This window comes from Saccopteryx bilineata, chromosome 3, assembly GCF_036850765.1.
Source record: "Saccopteryx bilineata isolate mSacBil1 chromosome 3, mSacBil1_pri_phased_curated, whole genome shotgun sequence".
Taxonomy (NCBI): domain Eukaryota; kingdom Metazoa; phylum Chordata; class Mammalia; order Chiroptera; family Emballonuridae; genus Saccopteryx; species Saccopteryx bilineata.
In genome coordinates, this window is record NC_089492.1 from 27,384,644 (window position 1) to 27,410,297 (window position 25,654).

Genomic DNA, 25,654 nt, shown 5'->3' on the forward strand with positions numbered 1-25,654 from the left:
AACATTTGTTCATCATTAAGAGGCCTTTCTGAAGTTTGCATAAAAACACATTACTTGGTTCTGGATTTAACCTTAAGTTTTGATAACAGGTAAAGTCTCAAACTGTTCCAGTAAATGTTGAGAGCATAAATTATGTACTGATTAGTTTTCTTTTTTGTGCTTTATATTTTTGTTTTCATTCAATAAATAGACCCTCCTTTGTGTCAGCAGCTTTTTATAGGCTGTGCGAATGCATCAAAGAACAAGAGTTCTTGAACTGAACATTAATTTTGAGTTGTTTTTTTAAAAAAAGTTTTTATGCATTTATAAGCATTTGTGTTTATGCTTTTTACAATAGGAAGTATACCAAAGAGTATATATATATTCAATTAAAGTAAAACCAATAACCCATTTACCCTATATTTTCTACCAGCCCCTCAACTTAAGAAATACAGTGGTTGGGCCTAGTAATTTTGAAGAGCTGTGGACCTCTCACTAATCATATTTTCCTCTTTACTCCTGGAAGTAACCACTCCCATAATTTTTGTATTCTTTTATTTGTATTTATTTTATTCTAAATATATATTCCAAATGGAAATGTTTCGTTTTGCATGTTTTTGGTATGTATTTAGTTGAAATCGTACCTGATGCTCTTGTCTTGCTTTTCTCAACGCTGACATTCATCCACATTGATTTGTTCATGATGTATTTGGCTGTAGTTCATCCTTTTTCACTGCTTTGTAGTAATATTGTCTGATTATACCATAATTCATTGAAGTGTTCATGAACAAAGAGTGTTACCATTTTCTTGCTTATCTGGAGTTTTTAGAACCAGCCTCATGATCATGTGATTACTTTTGTTATGATTACTAACATGAATGGGTTTATTTCTATCATTTTATTATGAGCTTTCTACTTTTCCAATTTAGTTTTCCCCCTTCTTATGGTTCCATTTTCTTCTACTACTAGTTAGATAGATAACCATTCTCCTTTTATTTTTATAGAGCTCATCCTAGAAAATTCAATATGTATGTTTTTAAGTTTTAAGATTTATCTGCCCCCAATAATATGAGGAAGGCTTTTACTGCAGTAATCTTCCCTTATAATTATTTTTGTTCATGTTCTGTCCTTTTTATTGTAACCTCAAATTTTGGCATTTTGTACAGTAATGTTTTTCTTCACTTTTTTGTAATTAGACTTTTTTCTTTTAGGATTTCCTTTCCATTGGTGTTCTACAGTTTCACTATGATGTGTCATAATTGTAATTTTTCTTTCTTTTTTTTCAGTATTAGTGTAATTTTTTTTCCTTTATATTGCTTGGGATTCACTGGACCTCCTGACTGAAAATGGCTTTTGTCTCACATCAATTTTAGAAAATTATCCCTTTGGATATTTCTTCTTTTGGTTCTCCAGTTTTTCAAGTCCTTACTGCAGAGAAACCTCTATCTGTGTCCTATTTTCTTACTTGTGCTGCATTGCTTTGGGGGTAATTTTTTCAGCTCTGTCTTCAAGTTCATTAATGATCTCTTCAGCTGTGTCTAATTTGCTGTTATTCATCCATTGACTTTCTTATTTTAATGATTTTAAATCTTTGATAGTCTCTTGTGCTGTTATATTTTCAGGATCCACTGTATCCTTTAAAATTACTTTATATTTTGTGTTTTGAATCTCTCTACATCATTCTTGCCCAAATTATCATTCATCATTTGATGTATACAATAGCTTCTGCATTATTCTCCTTTTAATTATTGACTCCTTATTCTCACCTGTTTTTCATATAACAAGAGTTCTAGTAATCTTTCAAATTTAATCATTTTTTTCTCTCCTGATTTAAACTCCTTCAGTGGCTCTCTATTACCAACTTGGTATCAGCCTCATTTTATGCCAACCCTAAGCCCAATAGCCTCTTAGTCCTTTAAAGCAGTGGCCTCAAGCTATTTTGACTTTGTCAGAGTAATAACAATGTTTTGCATCACGACTCAATACTATGAAAATTGAGATACTTATTTTTTTTTATTTTTTAAGTAATGTTGATTATCTCATCAGTTGGCATCAGTCCACATTTTAAAAGGTTTGGTCTGAAGAGCAACAATCTATCCTCTGCTTTGAGGTTTGCAGTGCTGTTCCCACTACCTAAAAACCCCCTTCCCATGTATACACGCATTTCTAGTCTTTATTTTTATTTACCCTCCAGAACTAAACTCAGATATAAAGGAAAACTTGACATTTCCTTTTTGAAGGAAAATTATTTGACCTCCAGACTAAGCTAAATTCCTCTGTTACAGGGTCAGTTTCATTTGTATTATTTATCCCACTTATAATTACATTATTAATTTTCTAATTAGTTGCTTAATTTCCTAGACTCAGTTTTGTTTATGAATGATATATTATTGACTCCCTAATGCCTTGTTCATATTAGACCTTGAATAAATTATTGAATGAATCCTAGTCAGAATGGTATAATAGGAAAAATGTAGACTTGAAAGAGAAAAGGTTGATAAGTAAATTTACTAGTCTAAAAACTTTAAATTTTCATTCTATTATCAGCCAATACTGAACAAAATTATGTATTTCTTTTTCTCTGATTCCCTAATCTGTCTAATGGAAATAATAACTTTTGTGTGCCTGGGTACTTGAGATTAGACACCAACAAAAGATTCCCACAGCCTTTCTCTCTCCGAGTTCACTGTTGACATCTGAGATGCAGACAAACATTACAGTATGGTAAATGCTATTGTATGTGAAAACAGATTTATGAAGTGTTGTTACAAGATACTTTTTATATGGTTACAGTCAGTTGAATATTCATTAAAAGCACCATGTTACTGCAATTTATGAGAAGTTTCAAAACATGTCTTTTTCTTGGTCTTGGTTGTTCCTTGATAATGGTGGAAATAAAAATAGGAGCAAATACACTAATGATTTCAGATGTTTTTCTTTTTACTTCCAGTGGTCAGTAAAACAGCTGGACAGCATACAAAATTACTGACTTCCAAATTCACAATGTTCTGAACTTGTGTTGTTTGCCAGCCTACTGTTGATCCCCACATATGAGCACTGTTTTCCAGCTGGTCAGTGTGTAGACAAAGGAAGGGATACTGATAAAATCAAATATGCTCAAGCATCTTTAAGAGGTCAGTTGAGAAGTAAACCCTTTTGGTTCTAGAAATACTGCTAACACAGGAGCAATTGAAATCCTGTATCAGACTTGCTTCAGCAATAAAGGTCAGTAAAATACTGAGCAGTGAAGACCATCAGTAAGAAAAGTAATCAAGGTTAGGGCCAAACTATCTGTTAGAATGAAATGTTTAAAACTTGTATTGAGTCATTAATTAGACTTTGAAAATAGCCTGCTGTTAAACTACTTTGTATATTTTTCATGAATAATTTATTCCCTGCATTTTTAATTCAGAGATCAAGCAATTCTCTAGAAAAGTGTTAACTTCCTGGAGTGGTAGCACAAACACTGTTTTGTTAATTTTTCATCTCATGGATTTAATAAACTGTTTGTTAGAATCTATAAGAAATAACTAATCTAAAGCCATCTCCTATTTTGGTTCTGAAACTGTGACTCTTGTGCTGACTTCCATTTAGTTTGATGAGATTGGGAGAACAATGCCAGACTGATTAATTTTGTTTTTAAGTGTTGTAAAGACAATTGAGCTGTGAGGAGAAGTTGACATTTTGAACTGGCAAACAGCTTGGGTACTTAGGCACAATTCCAGGTAAATACATAAGCTAAATACATATAGTTAGGTTTGTATATGTTAGTCTGATTGCTTAAAGGTATACATCTAAGGTCAGTGTTAGCAGCTGTTTGAGGACCAGGGGCATGGCTTATGTGCAGAATGGCATGGGGAAAAAATTGGAGCCCAGAAAGGCACTCCTACTTAGGACCTGAAATCTGGCAGCTTTCTTGTGGAAATAGAATGCCGTTGGGTTGCATTTACTTGTGGACTTTTTTTTCTTCTAATACATTGCCCTCAGCACAGTAACCATGATTTGTTCATTTTTGTCCTTCCCAAACAGGCATTAATAGTACATATTCAGATACCCACTCTCATTATCCATTTGTTTATTCAGATCCACAGGTGATGTTTGGGAAATATTAAAAGCAGCAGTCTAGCGGAGGGCATTGCTATCATTTGCTCTGGCTTCTGCTATATAGCTTTTCACTTCATTTTAAGACAAATGGTCTGCATAGAGAGGAGCAGACCTCTCTATGTCTTTATTCAGTTGTCTAATCAGGTCAGAGCTGTCGGTCCATCTGTGAATCAACCACTTAGTGTTTCTCCACTCCTAGCCTCAGATTTGCACCTTGAACCTTTGCCAGCTGTTTCCTAAGTGCATGCCATTGGATGTGAGGGAGACCAGAAAAGAGTGCACATAGATCAGCTTAAAATCATCACAACTTTTCAAAACAAAAACAGCTTAAAGCATGAATCCCATAATGACAGATCAGAAGCTTTATCTTTGTATATCCAAGGTCAGCACATTGGTGCTGTATGTGCTGCTGTCAGTATAAACACTACACTGATAGGGAAAGAACTTAAGATGCTGTGACAAATGAGTATTGGAACTTTTGTTACTTTTACTTAAAAAATCAAATTTCTTCTGCTAAGTTAGTATAAGCAGTCCCGGAAAACACTGGGCAGAAGTGGATGGTTTTGTTGATTGAGAAATGGTCCAGAGCTCTACGTGATCAGCATGTCTCTTGTTTTAATAGAATCTATTAAATAGATGACATAATTGGAGAACATTCTTGGTTATCTGGCTGTAACTCTTGCCTTGGGACTTGGGGTCTTGTTCTTTTAAGACTTGTAGGACTCAAATGAGGTTTCACTAACAATCAGTAACATGTCTCTTATTTGCTTCATATTTCCTCTTAACATTCACCTGGAATCATTTAGATTATTTCAAATAAGTCTCAAAACAACCTTGTAATGGAAGTTGGACATTATTCTTCAGGCTTACTATATGATCATATGGCAATTTTTTTTTGTCTGACCATTGGTGTGACTTAAGGAACTCTGGGAGGAACAGTTGGCTTTAAAAGTACATATATATTATATATAGTGTCCCATATTGACGGAATAATTTCTTTCAGAAGCTACTACGTTCTCTTAGAAAACAATGAACATTTGGGTGAAACAGCATTCATCAAGTTTAAAAAAACAGATTGCTCCCTTCTAGAGCTTCTGAGGAAAAGTGGAAAAACTCCCTTTGGCATATCTCTGGATATTTGAATAGACAGCAAGGAAGAACTGGAGCTTGCTTTTCTTTCTTTTTTTTTTTCTCAGCTAAATTATCCTAAGAACACTCTTCTCCAACATAGGAATGCCAGTGGAATAAGAGATGGTAACACAAGATGCATCAGGAGATTCGAGGTTTTGTGTGTTTGAAACTTATATTCTACTATAATGACTAAATTGTAGAGAAGCAAAACTAATGTATGTTTTTTTAAATTTACCCAATGTTTTTTTGGTTCTGTCTTCTAGGAGCAGACAAACTTCTTTTGTTACTTGTTTACTTGTTTGTAAGAGTTCACTCTTAAATTTTTATAAAACAATATATAAGACAAGGAAAATTAAAGTTATACTATATTGGAACAATAAATATATTTCCTCAAAATAGAAATGCCAAAGGCATATAAAGGTAGAAAATGGTATGCAGCATTTTTTTTCCACGTAATTTAAGTTGGTAAGACTTTTTTTTGTCTTTCAACTTTTAATTTCACTATCAACAAAAGTGAAGTAAATATACTGATTATCAACTGAATACTAGATGAGGTCTCAGTATTTAAAAGAACATAGGTCTCTTATAAACTTGCTTTTGATTTTAATTCAAGAATAATTATACTGGGTTCTTAAGTCTGACTGGACAAAAAACATGTGGTTGTGTGTTTTGGCTTATGTTCTTCCAGATTTTTCAGTGATGGTCAGGAAACCAGCAAAGGAAATTTAGATTGAAAGGCCTTTCTGTAGGAGAGTCTAATCACTAAGAATAATTCCAACACCTATTGGTTACTTTAACTTTCTGAAGACTGATGTATATATACATGCCAATGAGTTTAAAGTGCTGCAGAATAGGGATTTGGAATTCTAAAGAATAAACTTGGAGCAGATACCTGCACAATACTGTGCCTCTTTCCAGCTCCACTGCTGTTACCAGAAAAAGATTTGGGTAAGTAAAAATGAAATTAGTAAAAATATAATGTATAACATGGTATTTTTTTCAAATGTTCGTGTTTATAGCTTTCCCCTGAGAGCAGAGTTAACATTGTAAACCATAGCTTTAATGTATATTATTACCATAAAGGAAAAGAATATGTATATGTGCACACACAGGCACACACACTTGTAGAGAAGTCTAGATTTTAGTATCAAACAGAGATGTGGGTATTGTGCAATCAACAAAACACTGTTGTGCAATAATTAAAGAATTTTTAAACTGAAGATTAAATTGGAATGTTGTTATAAACATAAGGGAAATAGACAACATTTTTTTTCTTGTATCAAAAGAAAAGTCATTTCTAAAAATAAGCACCCTCTTTGTGATGACCCTTTAAAATAGTTTTAAGTAATCCCATTCACAGATGAGCTTTTGGGTCTGCAGCACTCTGCTGTAAGTGGTTTGTGCTTTGAGCCTGCAGCCTTTAATCAGGTGTGTATCCGGAAGAAAGCATTGACTTAGCGATGTCACCGGCCAGACTCTGCATCTGTCTGAAAGTGACCTGAATGTGGCATGACTAAAACTTGCTGCTGGGTCCTGAAAAGGTTCCTCTGGTGTGTGAATTTACAGAAATATTGATTGGTTAAAGCTGTTTCCCGTTGCTAAACTATTTTATAAAATCGAGGCAAAGTCAGAAAGAACTTCCTAAAGTTACCAAATTTAAAAATCACCTTGATTTTTTTTAAATGGAAAGTAATTTTTTTCTTCCATGTTTTATTTTACTTTCCCAGAAATGAGAATGGAGTACAAGGAAGTATTGAGAAAGTTACCTCTTAAGAGTTATAAACAATCAGTCAATTTCTTTTGTAATGTGGAATTGATTTAGTGTAATCTGAATGTCCCAATTTTCTTTACTCAGAGTGTCTTGGATAGTACTTTCACAGATGCAGAAACCAAAGTTATGTTACTCTATTTTTCCACTTTCCACTCCCCTCCAAACCATATTTTTTGTCACTATTGATTCTGTCACTTAGACATGAAACCACCATTTTCTTCCCTTTTGCTCCTACTGTCTAAAAAGTGTCTCCTGCCCTGGCCAGATACCTTGGTTGGTTAGAGCAGTGGTCCCAGCCTTTTCGGGCCATGGACCGGTTTAATGTCAGAAAATATTTTCACGGACAGGCCTTTAGGGTGGGACGGATAAATGTATCACGTGACCAAGACAAGCGTCAAGAGTGAGTCTTAGATGGATGTAACAGAGGGAATCTGGTCATTTTTTAAAAATAAAACATCGTTCAGACTTAAATATCAATGAAACGGAAATAATGTAAGTTATTTATTCTTTCTCTGCGAACCGGTACCAAATGACCCATGGACCAGTACCAGTCCGCGGCCCGGGGGTTGGGGACCACTGGATTAGAGCACCATCCTGAAGCAAAGGGGTTGCTGGTTCAATCCCTGGTCAGGGCTCACACAGGAACAAATGTTCCTCTCCTGGCTTTCTCTCACTTCCTCTCTTTAAAATCAATAAAATAAACATTAAACAATATCCCCTAATTAATAACTTGATGGTTAAGAACTAGATTTGAATTCTTTGCCAGTTATCAATTTTGTGCTCTTGGGCAGGTTACTTTAACCTATGGAAAGATTGTTTTCAATACCTATTTTGTAGGTTAATATGATTAAATGAAAATGCACGTGAAGCGATTAATACAGGGCCTGCACTCAATACATACTAGCTACCACTCTTCCCTTCCTCCTTCCCCTTCGTGCCTATCTGGAATCCTCTTCCCACCCTACTTTCCCTCCCTTCTCCCCTGCCTTTCTTCCTTTTCCTTCTCTTTGAGTGAGGTAAGCAATACAATGGTCCTTTTTTATTGTTATAAAACTGCCTCCGTGAATCAAAAACACTCATTTTCTCCCTGGAATACTGAATTTATTTAATGGCTTGCCATGTCTCATATCTGTCCTTCACACTAAAAAGTTTGTATCCATCGACTCGAATTTGTTAGAGTACTTTTTTAAAATCAAATCATGCATTTGGCATTGGGAAATGAAATATGGCAAAAGCCACTGTTAATAATGATTATGCTTTTGCTTTCTGATCATATCCTGTCTTCATATAGTTGGCTGCCTTCATGTATAGACTTATTTTGAAGATATTTAAATGACTTTGAGAATGTATAAGAACTGTTTTACTTAAAAAGACTACCATGTACACTGTAACTTAAATGCTGTAACATACATTATCCTGTTTAATTCTTAGTAACCTATGAAATGTGTCCTGTTATTACCATCCATTTTACAGAGAAGAGAACAGAGTTATGCTTATGGTCATGTATCTGTAAATAGTAGAGAAGGATTTGAACTCAGATGGTCTAATTCCAAAGCCTGTGCTTCTAAACACTAGTCTATAGTATGTACCCTCTAACCAACCCCCCGCCCCATCTTCCCACCCCTGCTTCCAGGAATAATTAATTTAGTCAAGTGCATGCTCACCCTAGATTTTTCTGGGTACTTAATTAAAATGAATAATTCCTCGAAATTCTATGTTTAAAAAAAATAAATTTTTAATAAATAGTACTGAAAAATAAGTCCAAAAACAGATTTTACCATTGACTTTTCATCTTTTATCATGGCTAGTCAGTAAGGTTTTGTTATTCATTAATATTCTGAAAAAGGAAATGTATCTGAAGGATGGCACCTGAGTTGAAGAAACAAAATTATGCCCTATGAGAAATACATAGTTGAAGACCGGAGATAGTTGGCATTGAGAAGACTGGTGTGGAACGAAAACTTAATCAGGTATCTGAAGGGTTTGCATTGTAAGGATTAGATATGCTCTATGTGGCCTAAGAGGATAGCATTAGAACCATTTGCTGAAAGCAGTTAGATGAGAGCTTTCTAACAATTAGAACTGGAAAGACCTTCTCCAATGACAGTTTAACTGTTTATATTCATCTTGCTCAGAGAACTCACATTTGCAGGGAAAGGACAGGTAGCTTAGTTTTCTCAAGAATATCAGAGACTTTCAGCTGTGCTCACTGGGCCTCTAAAATGAGGCTGTAATAGGAAAAGAATGCCTTTTTTAAATAAAAAGATTATTAACACAGTATACACAAAAAATTAGGATTTTATATGACCAGAAATCTGCCCCTAATTCCACCATCCAGGGACAATAATTTGGTGTATTAATAGCATATATCTTTTGATTACACAAATAATATCAGAAAATTTCAATACAAAAAAGCATAAAGGAAAAATATCAAAAGTAAAAGACAAAAGTAAGAAACTAATTCCATAATCCCCTACATATTCACCACTTAATTTTGTTGTATTTTTCTTGAGCCTTTATTTTATTTTATTTATAATTTTTAATGAAACATACTTTACAGTTTTGTAGGCCGTTTTTTCACAGTATTATATTATGGACATTACCCTATTAACATTTCAATATGTAATTTTTAATGGAGATTTAAAGTATCTTATGAAGCCTATTTCCTATTCACAAATAATTATGCAGTTTTGTTAGCATAGTGAAGACTGCAGTGAACATTTATATATTATTAACTATCTAAATGCTAATTGTGTTAGCAGGTAGGTTGGTTTCCTAGAAGTGGAATTAATTTCTAGAAGTGAAATTAATGTGTTCTGAGGTTAGATTTCTAGAAGTGGAGTTAATTTGTCTGATATGTCTGGCCAGATGGGCCTCTGAAAACCATATATTAATTTTCTCACCATCAGAGACTGACTTTTAACAGTTTAGTAAATTAAACTTGGTAGATTATATAGGCATTTTTATTTTTATTTGTATTTAAATAAAATCAATATTGACTTCATATGACTAATGGCCAATTATTATTTTTTAATACATTTCATATTTTTATCTATTTTAATTCATAGAAATATTTATATATCAAAGACATTAAACCTTTATGTCTGATGATTGTCTTTAAATGTATTTACATTTTTTTTAACACTTAAAAGTTTTAATTTGTATATAACACTAGGGAAAACTTTTTTTTTTCATTTTCTGTTGCATGAGGTTTTAGAACTGTTTCTATATAATTCTACATCGCTGATTCCAAATCTGAAATCCGTTTTTTGGTGCATGCTCCAGTTTTTATGCAATTTTAATTTCTTTTTGTTACACTTAATGGCATGCATTGGTTTTTAAATTGGAGTTAAAGGGCAATGACTCTTGGATTGAACATAACCACAAGGCAATTAATGTTTTACAAACATCGCTTTTTCATAATTGTAGTTGTTTTTGTGGGTTTTTAAAAAAATTTTTTTTTCCATTTTTCCAAAGCTGGAAACGGAGACAGACAGACTCCCGCATGCGCTCAACCGGGATCCACCCGGCATGCCCACCAGGGGGCGATGCTCTGCCCATCTGGGGCGTCGCTCTGTTGCATCCAGAGCCATTCTAGCACCTGAGGCAGAGGCCACAGAGCCATCCTCAGTGCCCGGGCCATCTTTACTCCAATGGAGCCTCGCTGCGGGAGGGGAAGAGAGAGACAGAGAGGAAGAAGAGGGGGAGGGGTGGAGAAGCAGATGGGCGCTTCTCCTGTGTTCCCTGGCCAGGAATCAAACCCGGGACTCCTGCACGCCAGGCCGACGTTCTACTGCTGAGCCAACCGGCCAGGGCCTGTAGTTGTTTTTAAATGTAAAATATTATCTGATAAAAATACCCTCTTGTTTTAAGATTGAATCATGGCTTCTTTGAGTAGGCGTAAATGTAAGAATAGTCCTGACACCTTCTGGTTATATATGTGGCTGTTACACTTCAATGTCAAAGGCACAATATTTCATCATTTGTGACTTGTGCATATATTGCCTATTTTCAAGTTCTCTTTGGCGATCAAGACAAGAATTGAGTTCCTCATATTGCATGTCATAATTCTGAGGAAATGCTTCATGACTGGACAAAAGGAAAACAAAGGAATGCTTTTTGGTATTCCCATGGTTTGGCGTGGACCTAAGGACCACGGCAGTCACTGTTATTTCTGTCTGATTTAAACAAAGGGCACTGGCAAGAAAAAACGGCATATGATCGCATATCCTAATATTCCTTCAGCAATACGACCGATCCCACACTCTGAGACACTTCTGAGAAGTTCCAGTTTTCAATGGTTTTATTTCTTCTAAGGACGAAGAAAGTGAACTTGGTGATCAAGTGTATTTTGATAAGATGCATGAGGAAATGGTTGTAGAATCTGAAAGGTCTTCTGATGCTAAGCAGTCATTAACCCCTCAGCAGTTTAGCCAACCCGAATTGAATGACTTAGTAAGAATGACATAAAAATTGTCCTCAACTTTCTGAAGTATGAGGAGCATAACTGGATCATTTGTATGGATCTTAAAATGGTAAATTTCCTGCTAGGACAACAGAGAGGTTTCATGAAGTATCCTTGCTTTCTGTGTTTGTGGGTCAGCCGAGCTCGGGAGAAACACTGGACACAGAAGGAGTGGCCGAAATGTGAAGCTCTGGAAGTAGGGATGCAAAATATTGTGAATGAACCTGTAGTTAATCGAGACAGGATCATTTTTCCCTCACTTCACATCAAACTTGGCTTAATGAAGCAGTTTGTTCAGGCTTTGAATAGAGAAAGTGAATGCTTTCAACATATTATTTCTGCTTTTCCTGCTTTGTCTTTCGAGAAGATAAAAGCAGGTGTATTCGATGGACCTCAAATTCGAACCCTCATATGTGATGAAGAATTTGCCAGGAAGATAAATAAGGAGGATAAAGCAGCATGGCAGTCTTTTGTGGCAGTTACAAAGAACTTCCTTGGCAACAAAAAAGCAGAAAACTATGAACTTCTGGTTCAAAGGATGCTGTTGGCTTTCTGCGACATTAGATATAACATGAGCGTTAAGATTCACTTCCTGAACAGTCACCTTGATAAGTTTCCCGAAATACTTGGAGCTGTTAGTGATGAGCAGACTACTGCTGGAGCATCAAATGAGATTGTCCTCAACAAGTACACAAATGCAAGAGCTACAAACACAAATTTTTGCCTGAATAGAATTTAAATAAGTTTTGCGTATATTTTATGATTAAAATAAATGTTTTAATATGTTCTATTTTGAAATTGTAGACAAATTCTGATGCAATTATATCTTTTAGTGTATTAGTGTATTTACTACATTATATAAATTATTATATTTTCACAAAGATGATGCCCAAGAAACATTCTACTTCATTATGTTAAACTAAATGTTGAAAATTTTACAATAAGATAAAAACCTAAAATCTTGAATTGCAAAAAAACTGTAGCATACAGAGCAAAACTAATCTCAGATTTGAGATCAGCATGCTCGACTTAGGTAAGAACAAGTGTTTTTGTGACTGCAACAAAAATTTTGTTCCCCAGTATAAGACTTCTCAGATTTTGTGATTTTTTCCATTGCTATTTTTTTGTCTTTACTTCAATCCTTTTTCTGTTAGAAACTTTAATATCAGCTACAGTTCAATCCAAGAAGCAGAACCACTAGGAGATACACACGTGCGAGTGCACGCGCGCTCCCTTGCGCGCACACACACACTTGATGCTCTGCTATTGTATGAGCTGGCTAAGCAGTGTCCACAAGCCTGCATTCTTTGTGTCTGATGCTGGAGCTTGAAGTCTAGCAGGCAAGCGGTTGGGAAGGAAAGATGGAGGTAAAGTGGGAAGAGTAAGGACGTGGTGGAAACAGAAGCTCAAACTGAGTCTCACAGTAATAGAGTGAACTGAGTGCCTGTGTTGTTGCTTCTGCTCTTTGTCATGTGTGTGTCTGCCTTTGGTCATGGTATCAAAGACACTCTGGCCCAAGAGTCAAAGTAACAGAAGGAAGACCCATGGGAAGCCAGAGCATTGAAGGCCTGGACACTGCATTATACCAGGAGACAAAACTAAGGCCAGTGATATGTGCATAGCTAAAAATGGCTGCTGCTTCACTTACTCTTCAACTCTCACATAAGAATCTCTTTTTGTCCACTGTTATGTGAAACAGAAAGTAACGTTGAGACATTACACAGTCACCCCACACCTACGTTTTTTCTAGTTTTGAGTTAAGTTGGGAAGAAATGTTTGCTTTGCAAAATTTGCCTATTTGTTCAGGAACATGATATGTTTTACATTTAAATCTGATTTTATATAAGAAAAAGTGCTATAATTTTGTCAAATGAGCTCTACAAAATTTCTATTAGAATTATTTTACATTTCTTGTTTCTAGAGCTGATGGAGTCATTCTTCCCTTTTTTTTAAATTTTTTTTATACCTGATTGAAAAGAAAACTATTACTTTCAGGATATTTATCTTTTATTCTGCTACTTCGCTAAAAATTATTAATTTTAGAACTTTGTAAAGTTGATTTTCACTAGTTTTCTAAGTATATATTATAATTGTGTTATCTACACAAGTGTTACGCTACACAATCGCATTAATTTTATCACTTCGTATTTATTTTGAAATATCCCCTAATCTTTGTGAGCAGTATACTTCTTTCCAACTATTTTTATTTCATCGCATTGTTCTGGAATTCCTGATTGATGTACTTTTAACCAATGGTGATGATAATGGACAACCTGCCAGTTTCTTGATTTTACCTATATATTTTTAATCTTGAACAGCTACTTGCATTTTTGCTTGTTCCTTGATTTCTAAAGTCAGGATCTGTATGGGATGCCATTTGACATTTACTGACATCTATGGTATAATACGTTAATACATTTTTCAAAAGTAAACTATCTGCATTTTTTTGGAATAAATTCTTCCTTGTCTTGGTGAAAGATTTATTTTTAATGTACTTTTGAAATGTGTTGCTTATACTTTATTATTTTAAAAATATTTTAAGTGAAAGAGGTTCATTTTTTTATCTGGTCTCAGTTTCATAGTTATGCCAATTTCATAAAATTTAATAGCTTTCCTATGGCAGTTTGTATAGTCTAAGAAATATCTAGTCTTTGAAAATATGAAAGACCTTGCCAGTAAAACTGGTGACAAACATTTTCAGTTTTTTTAATTAACTTATTTGAGATAAAACATACATATGGTAAATTGCACAGACCTAAGGTATATACTTAATGAAATTTTAGACAAACGGCCGCACATATACACACATCTTCATAAACACTACCCAAATAAAAATATAAATCATTTCCAGTACCACAGTCAAAACTGAAGCTAATCACCATTCTGACTTGAAAATAATTTTATTTCCATTTTTTTCTCTTGCGGGCCCTGTCAGTAGTTGCTTGACCTTTGGCCACTGTATTAGTTTGATAGCACTGCCATGACAAATGCAACAGACTGGGTGGCTTCAACAGCATCAATTTATTTCTCACCACTCTGAAGTCTACAGTCAAGATGTCAGCTGATTTGGTTTCTTCTAAGGCCCTTTTCTCGACAGGCAGATAGCCTCCTTCTTACTGTGTCTTCACATGGCCTTTCCATTGTAGGTACGCGTCCCTGCTGTATCCCTGGGGCCAAATTTCTTCCTTGCCTCAGATAAATTGGTGCCCACCCTAAGTGCCTTATTTTAATTTAACCACTTCTTACAGGCTTTATCTCTAAATGAAGTCCCATTCTGAGCTACTGGGGGTTGGGGCTTCAACATACATATTAGGAAAGAGCAGGGACACAACTCAGCCCATATCCGCCACACAGCCATTTCTAACACCTTTCCTTTATTTGGGGAGTTTCTCACTTCAGGAGTCCACACTTTTAGAAACTAGAATACAGAGCCTCATTTTTCAAGCATGTGCCAGTGCTTCTGCAAACTATGATTATACTGCACAACTTTGGAAGATGACATAAACTCCAATGACTGATTCCGCACAGAGTTTTGCTGTCTTCCAGCTTCTCCAATACTGTATATGACACAGGACCATTATTTCCCATGATTATGAAACTACTATCACAAATAAGCAGATAGTCCAGAAATCCATTCCAATGCAGATGGGAGAAGGACCATGCAACTTTCAAAGACAATCTGGTGACAAAGTCCACTGCCCAGTGTGTGCACGGCTGTGGGCCCTGTGACTGCTGAAGGGGCAGTTCTACAGGAACCATCTGGCAGAGTAACGGGCATCATTTCTGTCTGCCTATTCTCCAGGATGGGATAGCTGGTCCCAACAAATTCCGTGACTACGTAATAATACTTCACAAAATTATTATTTTTTTTGCCTGAGCTTTTTAGAATGGATTCTTTTGCTTGCAGCTAAGAACCCTACTGGATACATTAGTTTACTCAGGATTTCTGCTTCTTAGAAAAGAAAAATTGAAGGATTTCTTGGTGTATATTGATAAAACATAGTACATATCCAAACAAGAGGATATGAAAACGAATATGTGCAGCTTTAAAGCAGTAATAAAACAGGTTTTTATGTTCTTAACACCTAGGCTGAGAAATAGACCAGTGTCAGCCCAGATGTCTGTGTTCCTGTCATTTGTACATCTGATGTTTGCATTAACCATGCCCTGGCTCTTCTTTAAAGTGTTTACTACCAACATATACATCAGTGAAGATACACTGTTAGCCTGTGACTATTTGTGAGATTTATATAACTGTGAAAATTATACAGTACGAGTGAATCATACTGCATGTATTTTTCTATGGCTGGTTTCCTTTGCTAGAGATTATTTTTGAGATCTGTCCACATGGAAGCACTTAGCAAAAGCTTACTCATTACACTCTGTATTATGACCCGTTGTGTAAATGTCCCACAATTTATCCACTTCACCAAAGGTGGGCATTTAAATTATTTTTAAGTTTTTACTATTTGCAATTCCATATAACAATTTTTAGCCTGACCAGGCGGTGGTGCAATGGATAGAGCGTCGGACTGGGATGCAGAGGACCCAGGTTCGAAACCTCGAGGTCACCAGCTTGACTGCGAGCTCATCTGGTTTGAGCAAGGCTCACTAGCTTGAGCCCAGGGTCACTCACTGGCTTGAGCAAAGGGGTCACTCTGTCTGCTGTAGCCCTCCCCCTCTCCCTCCCCGTCAAAGCACATATGAAAAAGCAGTCAATGAACAACTAAGGTGCTGCAGCGAAGAATTGATGCTTCTCATTTCTCTCCCTTCCTGTCTGTCTGTCCCTCTCTCAATTTCTGCCACACACACAAAAAAAATTATACATATCTTCTGGGCCATATATACAAGAGGTACCCTTAGAGTTTACCTAGTAGAGATTATAATGGTTATTGTCTTTTTCTATATTCACATTGACTTGGTAATACCAAAATTTTTCCTAAGCTATTTTACTAGTTTTTAATTCTAACAACAGTGGATGAAAGTTCTTTTGTTCTGCATTCTAATTAGCACTTAGTACTGTTAGACATTTAAATATATAACAGTCTAGTGGATATAAAGGTTATCTGACTTTGATTTTAATTTGCATTTCCCTGATTTATCAGTTAGGTTGAATATCTTGTATGTGTATTTTTGTTTCTGCTCCTGTAAAAGTCATTTTTTTCTCCATTTTTCTATTGGGTTATCTTCTTAAATTGAAGGATAATATTTTTTATTTTTGGTTGATATATGATTTTTTTGTTATATATCTTGCAGATACCTTTTTCTTCTGCATGGAATCTTTCAATAAATACAAGTTCTTAATTTTAGCTGAATCATATTTAATAATCAATTCCTTTGATTTGTGCTTTTTGCATTTTGTTTAAGAAATTCTTTTGTACCATGAAGTCATACAAATATTCTCCTATATTGTTTTCTAAAAATTTTATAGTTTTGCCTATTATATGTGGCTTTGGTGTTCATCTGAAATGAGTTTTGTGTATGGTGTGAGGTATGGGTGCTCTCACTCTACCTCTGTCACATAGCAAATGACTGATAGAAAGGTGTTTGTTTCTAACGTCTTTATTCTATTGTCATTCTTGTATTGATATCTGACTTAATCACATCATAGTCAAAAGAATAAGGGCTATGATTCCAAAATTTAAAACATTTTTAATTGAACTTACTGGGGTGGCATTGGTTAATAAAAGTATATAAGTTTCAGATGTACAATTCTATTATATAATACATCCTCTGTACATTGTATTGTGTGTTCACTACCACGAGTAAAGTCCCTCACATCACCATTTTGTAGTTATTTTTAATAAATGCTTAATATGTGTATGATAAAAAAGTGCATTTTACCACTGCTGGGTGCATTTTCTAAATCAAGATTAAGTAAATATTATTAATTATGTTATTCAAATTGTCTAAATCCTTAATATTTTTTCTAAATCTGCCAATTATTGAAAGAGGTATGTTAAAATCTTCCACTATTAGGGAAGACTTGCCTTTCTTCTTTTCGAAGTCTGTTAATTGTTGCTTTATATGTTTTGAAGCCATATTAGAAGTGTACAAGTCTAGAAGTATTAGCATCCTCATCAGCATGCAGTGAACATCTTCATTTTATTTCTTTAACATTTTTATTTTAATAATGCCTTTTGTCACACAACCTATCATGTCTGATATTAATGCAATGACCCAGTTTTCTGTTGATCACTCTTTCCTGCTATTCTTTTTCAGTTTTTTTTCCTTTTAAACTTTTTATAGTCATGTTTTGTTTTTGTTGTGTTTTTTTTTTAATTTAAATTACTAAGTGAGAAGTGGGTAAGCAGAGAGACAGACTATGTATGGCATGTGCCCTGACTGGGATCCTTCCGGCCAGTCCACTACATTGGGATGCTCTGCCCTTATGGGTGTTTCTCTGTTGCTCGGCAACCAAATTATTTTAGCACCTGAGGTAAGGCCAGGGAGCCTTCCTCAGCACCAGGAGCCAACTTGCTCAGACTGAGCCATGGTTGTGGGAGGAGAAGAGATAGAGAAAGGAGGGGTGAATGGGGAGAAAGAGATGGTCTCTTCTCCTGTGTGCCCTGACTGGGAATCAAACCAACAACATCCATATACTGGGCTGATGCTCTACCATTGAGCCTACTGACCAGGGCCATAGTTATGTTTTAAATGTAATTTCTTTTTCTTAAATATATTCTGATTATTTTTGCCTTTCACTTGACTCATTTAGTTCATTAAGGTTATTTTAATTACTATGTAGATATAATTACTATAAATATATAAATATGTTTTAATATATAAATGCCTTTTTATAGAAATAATATATATATATATTTTTATTTATTTTTTGTATTTTTCTGAAGCTGGAAATGGGGAGGCAGTCAGACAGACTCCCGCATGCGCCCGACTGGGATCCACCCGGAACGCCCACCAGGGGGCGATGCTCTGCCCATCCGGGGCGTCCCTCTGTCGCGACCAGAGACACTCTAGCGCCTGGGGCAGAGGCCAAGGAGCCATCCCCAGCACCCGGGCCATCTTTTGCTCCAATGGAGCCTCAGCTACGGGAGGGGAAGAGAGAGACAGAGAGGAAGGAGAGGGGGAGGGGTGGAGAAGCATATGGGCACTTCTCCTGTGTGCCCTGGCCGGGAATCGAACCCCAGACTTCCGCACGCCAGGCCGACACTCTACCACTGAGCCAACCGGCCAGGGCCAGAAATAATATATTTTTAATTATAATACATATATTTGTTTTTTTCTAACATTTTGTGCTTTCTTTTTGGTCTATCTTTTCTATGTTTCTATCTGCTTTCTTGACTGCTTTCTACAGGTGCTATTTTTCTCTACTATTTTGGACCATATATATCAAATAATAATTTGCCATATATAAGAAATATTATCCCAAGGATTTTCCTAGAAATGTTATTATATATGTTACATTTTCAAGATCTAGATTTAATAGAAATATGTATTATCCTTCTGAACAATACACAATCCTTAGCACAGTTGATGCCAGTCATCTGCTCCTCATTTATACCTTATTGTCATGTATTTTAATTCTAACTTATTTTTTTATTTCAATCAAAAAAGACATTGTTTGGCCCTGGCCGGTTGGCTCAGCAGTAGAGCGTCGGCCTGGCGTGCGGGGGACCCGGGTTCGATTCCCAGCCAGGGCGCATAAGAGAGGCGCCCATTTGCTTCTCCACCCCCCCTTCCTCTCTGTCTCTCTCTTCCCCTCCCGCAGCCAAGGCTCCATTGGAGCAAAGATGGCCCGGGCGCTGGGGATGGCTCCTTGGCCTCTGCCCCAGGCGCTAGAGTGGCTCTGGTTGCCGCAGAGCGACGCCCCGGAGGGGCAGAGCATCACCCCCTGGTGGGCAGAGCGTCGCCCTTGGTGGGAGTGCCGGGTGGATCCCGGTCGGGCGCATGCGGGAGTCTGTCTGACTGTCTCTCCCGGTTTCCAGCTTCAGAAAAAAAAAAAAAAAAAAAGACATTGTTCTATACCATTAATATTTCATTGAATTTATCCACATGGCCCATTCCTTGTACTTTTACCTTTCCATCACAGATTCTATTCCGTGTGCCAAAAAGGATATATTTTGGAATTTCATTGTGGTATTTTATTGGTAGCAGACTTCACTGTTTTTCCTTCTCTAAAGGCATTTTTGTTTCACCTTGATTTATAATGAGTTTTTGGTTATGCTCTTTCTGGCTGCAGAATTCTGATAGTTTCTTTCTCTTAGCAAAATTGAACATATAATATTATAGGCTTATGGCTTCCACAGTTACTATTAAAAAGTCTGTTGTTAATCTAACCTTTGATACTTTGAAGATCACCTTTTCTCTTGGGCTTCCTTGAAGAGCTTTGTCTTTGGTGTTCTGTAGTTTCATTATGGTGTTTAGGTATGATATTTTCTTATTTGGGGTCACTCATGAGATTGCAGTCCTATGTTTGCTGGAGCTGTAGTTATCTGAAGGTGTCAGGGGTACTTGCAGATCACTTACCAAGGTGGCAAATTGGTGCTGGCTGTCAGCGAGGTGCCTTAGTTCCTCTCTACATGGAGTATTGCACAGGGTTCTTAAGTGTCCTCATGGCATAACGGTCATGTTTGTGCAACTCTTTTTTTATTATGAACGTAGGACAGATGACTGTTAATCTCTTCTCATGTCAGAGCTGAACTGGAAGTGCTGGCTTTGTCTTTTGATCTTTAATTTGAAATTTTATCTATTCTGTTTTGGATTTTTTTTTTTTTAAGATTTTACTTATTAATTTAGAAAAAAGGAGAAAAAGAGAGAAAAAGGGGGTGAGGAGCAGGAAGCATCAACTTGTAGTTGCTTCTCGTATGTACCTTGATGAGGCAAGCCTGGGGTTTCAAACTGTTGACCTCAGCATTCCAGAGCCTGACACTTTATCCACTGTGCCACCACAGGTGAGGCTCTGTTTTGGATTTTAAGATCCTCTTATTTTTATTTGTGTGAGAAAAAGGAACAGACAGACAGGAAGGAAGAGAGAGAGATGAGAAGTATCAACTCATAGTTACGGCACCTTAGTTGTTCATTGGTTGCTTTTTGATATGTGCCTTGACTGGGGGGCTCCAGCTGAGCCAGTGACCTCTTTCTCAAGCCAATGACCTTGGGCTCAAGCCAGCCACCTTTCGGCTCAAGCCAGCGACCATGGGATCATGTCTATGACCCCACACTCAAGCCGGAGACCCTGTGCTCAAGTTGCAAGCCTGCACTCAAGCCAGATCAGCCTGCACTCAAGCCAGCAACCTCAGAGTTTTGAACCTGGGTCCTCAGTATCAGAGGCTGATGTTCTATCCACTGCACCACTGCCTGGTCATGCAAGATCTTATTTTTCTTTATCATGTTTAGCAGCACACTATGGTGTTTTTATAATGCAATAACTTTCTATCATCTGAGCAAGTTAAGTTCTTTTTATTTTTAAAGTTTTCTTCTCTTTGCTTTGTCTCTATGTTTCTGAGGGGTGATTTTCATTCCTTTTTAAAATATTATTTGCCATATAAATGCCAAGTGAAACTGGGAATGTGTAAAATTTCCTTAGCAAAAAGAGAAGGTATTCTAGCCCTGGAAAGTCCAATATTTAATAGGTAGAAAAGGAAACATGTTGTTTTTATAACTGTTATGAACTTTGACTATATTCCACAAACTATGATTCACTAGGAGTAACACTTTTAATTTGGAAAGAGCTGAGTTTCTTTTGTTTAAATTTTTATTATTAATTTATAAATATATTGTTCTGCAATTTAAAAATTAGCCTGTTGCAATTTCTTTTTGTGTAATGTATTTATATGTTTTTTGGCCCAGTGGAGGTTAGTATATTAATTTTATGTAGATGTTTTAAGAATTATGTGAAATGTTTGCCAAATGGATCATTAATTTGTTAATTAATTTTTCAGATCTTTATGTTCTTATTTTTTTCTATTTGATATGACAGAATTTAGAGTGGAATGTTGAAATTTTTTATCAAAATGTATTTCTAAATATTTCACATATATTTTAATGGTTCTTTTTACATTTTAGTGCTGTGTAATTTGATACTGACTTTTATACAGTTGTACTGGTTTCTACAATGTATTATTATATATATACATGACTATATCTTTTTTCCACTTACATGTTTTCTTCCTCAAATTCTCTTTTTATAATATTAATGCTTGGACACCTGTTTGGGCTTACCTAATACATTTAAGGTATTTGTTAATTTTAAACTAATCTGTTATTTTTAAGTTTGTCTTATCTGAAAAATTTGGCTTTTATTTATACCTCATCTGATAGTCGTTATCTTCAAATTAAGACAGTTCAGTCCTAGTTCTATGTATGTTTTTGTTTTTTTCTATGTATATTTTTATATAGTTGAATACATACTGCACACATAATTTTTTTTTAATTTTATTTATTTATTTATTTATTTATTTATTTTTTACAGAGACAGAGAGTAAGTTAGAGAGAGGGATAGACAGGGACGGAGAGAGATTAGTTTTTCATTGCACGTTGCAACACCTTAGTTGTTCATTGATTGCTTTTTCATATGTGCCTTGACCACGGGCCTTCAGCAGACCGAGTAACCCCTTGCTGGATCCAGCGACCTTGGGTTCAAGCTGGTGGGCTTTTGCTCAAACCAGATGAGCCTGCACTCAAGCTGGCGACCTTGGGGTCTCGAACCTGGGTCCTCCGCATCCCAGTCTGATGCTCTATCCACTGCACCACCACCTGGTCAGGCTGAATACATAAATTTTATCGCATACTTCTGATTTTGCAGTGTGACACTAGTTTTCCTTGTCAAAAATCTTTTCATAATTATAGTGAAGGATGTTACTGTACTGTAATTTTGCCATAATTTTCCTATTGTGTATTATGTTGTAATTGTTTCAAGTAATGTTTCAGTGAACTCCGTGTTTTGATTTAGAGTGAATTCTCAGAAGTAGAACTAATGAGTCAAAGTATATGAACATTTACAATATGGCTTTTGATATATAATTTCACTTTTTATGAAATTTATTCTATCAGTGACTGAGACTGAATTTAAACAAGTATACTAGAGCTTATAAACCCCAAATTATCATTCCCCCTTAAAGTATATATTTTGCATAGACAAGTGCCTATGTAACATACTACAAGTACTGAAATGACTCTTTATGGATTCCTTCAAAGTCTAAACCATAACTTTTTAGTGATTTTCATGTAGTTATCTTAATTTTTTTAGAGTAGACTTCAATTTTAGAAATAGAAATCATTCAAATTTATGTCTTACAAGTTAGAAGGAAGAATAAACTAGATAATATTGCCTTTAATGAAAGTCTTAGTATATATCTAACTGAATAATGCAGGATTTTGATCCACACAGGTCTGACCGCTAGTCCTGTTTTGATATTTTTGCTTCCTTATCTTTCAAATCTCTTTCAAATGAATCCACTGCCTCATCTACCTCACTGCTGATTGTTTAGTCTCTTTTTCATTTTTGTTAATATAGTTTTCACTTTTTGACTGGTTCTTTTTTACGTTTTCTATCTCTCTGTTGAAGTTCTCACTAAGTTTCTCTACTCTTTCCCTAGGTTCATTGAGTATCCTTATAACCAGTATTTGTCTCCATTGGATTGTCTCCATTTTGTTTAGTTCTTTTTCTGGAGATTTGATCTGTTCTTTCATTTGGGACATGTTTCTTTGCCTTATCATTTTGGCTGCCTCTCTGTGTTTGTTTCTCTGTACTAGATAGAGCTGCCATATCTCCCAGGTTGGGTAGAGTGGCCTTATATAGTAGGTGTCCTGTAGGGTCCAGTGACACAGCCTCCCCAGTGCCTGAACTGATTAGTCCAGGTGTGCCCCCCATGTGGGCTGTGTACATCATCCTACTGTAGTGGGGCCTTGATTGCTCTGCATGTAGTCGGCATGTCAGTGTAAGGAATATACCCCAGGCCAATGGACTGTGAGAACAGGCTGTGACCACTGTGGAAAATCAGCTACGTAGAGGTTGGTCCCATCAAGCAGACCAGAAGGGCTCTGGTGTCTGCAGAGACTACCCATTGATTGTGTCACTTGTGGAGGAAAGTGAGTGGTGCTCCAGTGTAGTCTGAGGCTGGCCGCCCAGTGCCCTGGCTCTATGGCCTCCTAGGAGGTAGAGGCCAGGGTCAGTCACCATTTGTGCTCTACTGAGGGTTACTCGACATGAACTACAAAGCAATCTGCAGATGGCTGCTCTTTGGACTGGACATAGACAGGGAGAGGCCAAGCTGCAAGCCAAAGCCAGTTGTTGCAAGTACCAGGACTAGGCCACTTAGCAAGAGGTGCAGGGCATGCCAAGGTTAGATGATGCTTGTTTGAGAGATTTTAGGAAAGTCTGAAGCATGGGTCAAAACAGGCCATTTATATGGGAAAAAAACCACAGTTTGGGTGGGCTCACAAGTTGGTGAGGGGTGGGGTGTCAGGGAATCACCAGGGCAGGGTAAACAGTATGAGCCAGGTTGATGGAGACTCAGACATGGTGCCCACCATTTAAAGGGGGAGAGTTCAGAAAAGAAGCAATGGCCTCTGCCAGCACTTCTGTCTGGCAGAAAGCTGCCCCTCCAATTCTGCAGTCCTAATGCCAGACAATTCACGTCCTGTATGTTTCTGGTGCCTTTTACCTTGCTGCCCCAGCGCTGGAGCTCAGACCAGCTGAGTTCAGGGAAGTCTGTGCGCAGGCCCACAGCAGCCCTTCATCTCACTCAGCCTCTATCTCTGCCTGAAGTTAGGGAGACTTCCCTTCCTGGAACTGAAACCTGGGGATGGGGCATGCTTGCAGCTGGGTCCTCAGGTTACCTCTGCCTCTGAGATTTGCCTCCCAATTTTTAACCACCACATGTGGGGATGGGACTAGCCAGCTCTGCATCGGCATTCTTCCTACCACCAGTCTTGGTGTGGGTTATTTCCTATATCCTTAGTTGTAAGACTGCTTTTCAGCTACATTTAAGGTAATTGTGAATGATAGTTATTTTTTAGTTTAGTTGTTATTTAGATGTGGTTATGGGAGGATTTGAGTACCACATTTACCTATGTAGCCATCTCAATGACCGGAAACACCCCCCCCCCCTTGCCACTGCGTTTGATTCTTATGCTGCTAAGAGTCTAGCTTTCTTCTTTCACTTACTCCTTTAAGCATATAAGTAATGGTACTTTTAGAAACTCCATGTTGTTACTTGATAGTGCTTGTGTGCACCACCTTTTGACAGTGCCATTACTTTAAAAGCAGAAGGCATTGATTGCTTTTATCTCTCAACTGCTATGCATTTAGTGTTGGTCTCATTTAGTACTCGCTCTAATGAATGTTTGATTTTATATTGATAGCTTTGACTCAAACTCATTTTAGGTAGGTGACACTATAATATATCATCTAAACTGGAATATATGATTGCCCTAACTTCATGTAGTGTTTTAGAGAGGGGTTTTACAGGGAAGCATACAGGTACTTTGGGGATTTTTAAAATGTGATAAGAGAATAGGAAAGTGAATCTGATTTTAGAAGACTTCAAGGTAGATTTCAATTTGTGAAAAAAACTTTATTAAAGTAGAAAGTGAACATTTAATACATATATATTTCTTAGGGCCTCTTTTATTTTACCATCTTTATTAAGTCAGGTTTTTATCATTATAGCCATAGCATAAAATACAGATTAATCCTCCTGATACAGATGACGTAGTATAGAGTTTTACACCTGAAACCTGTATAATTGTATTAACCAATGTCACCCAATAAAGTTAATAAATCCTTTTTAAAAATCCTTTTGCGTCTAATTTAGTGGCAGAATTGCTTTAAAAATTATGGAAATAGCAGTAATTCGTCCTAGACTTACAGAAATAACTTAGTCATAAATTTTGAAACCTCCAGAAAGAAGATGTGCATTGGGCATTTTCCAACTCATTTCTCTTGGCATTTAGCATACTGGGGTAAAAAGCATGTGAATTTTAATAGCTTAGAGTGTTGAGTAATTTCTTGAGCCCTATTTTGTTTTTTTTTCAAGTCAGCGTGAGTGTGTGAATCAATCATCAGTTTTAAAGGACATCTGGAAAACAGTTAATATCATCTCAAAATTTTCATAATTTTATTTTAAATTCAGGATCACATGAACTATGTATAGTAACTTCTTTTGATTAGGAAAATTAATAATTAAGATGCTTAATATATTACTTTGAAAACGGTCAATAACCATTTGAAATACAAACAT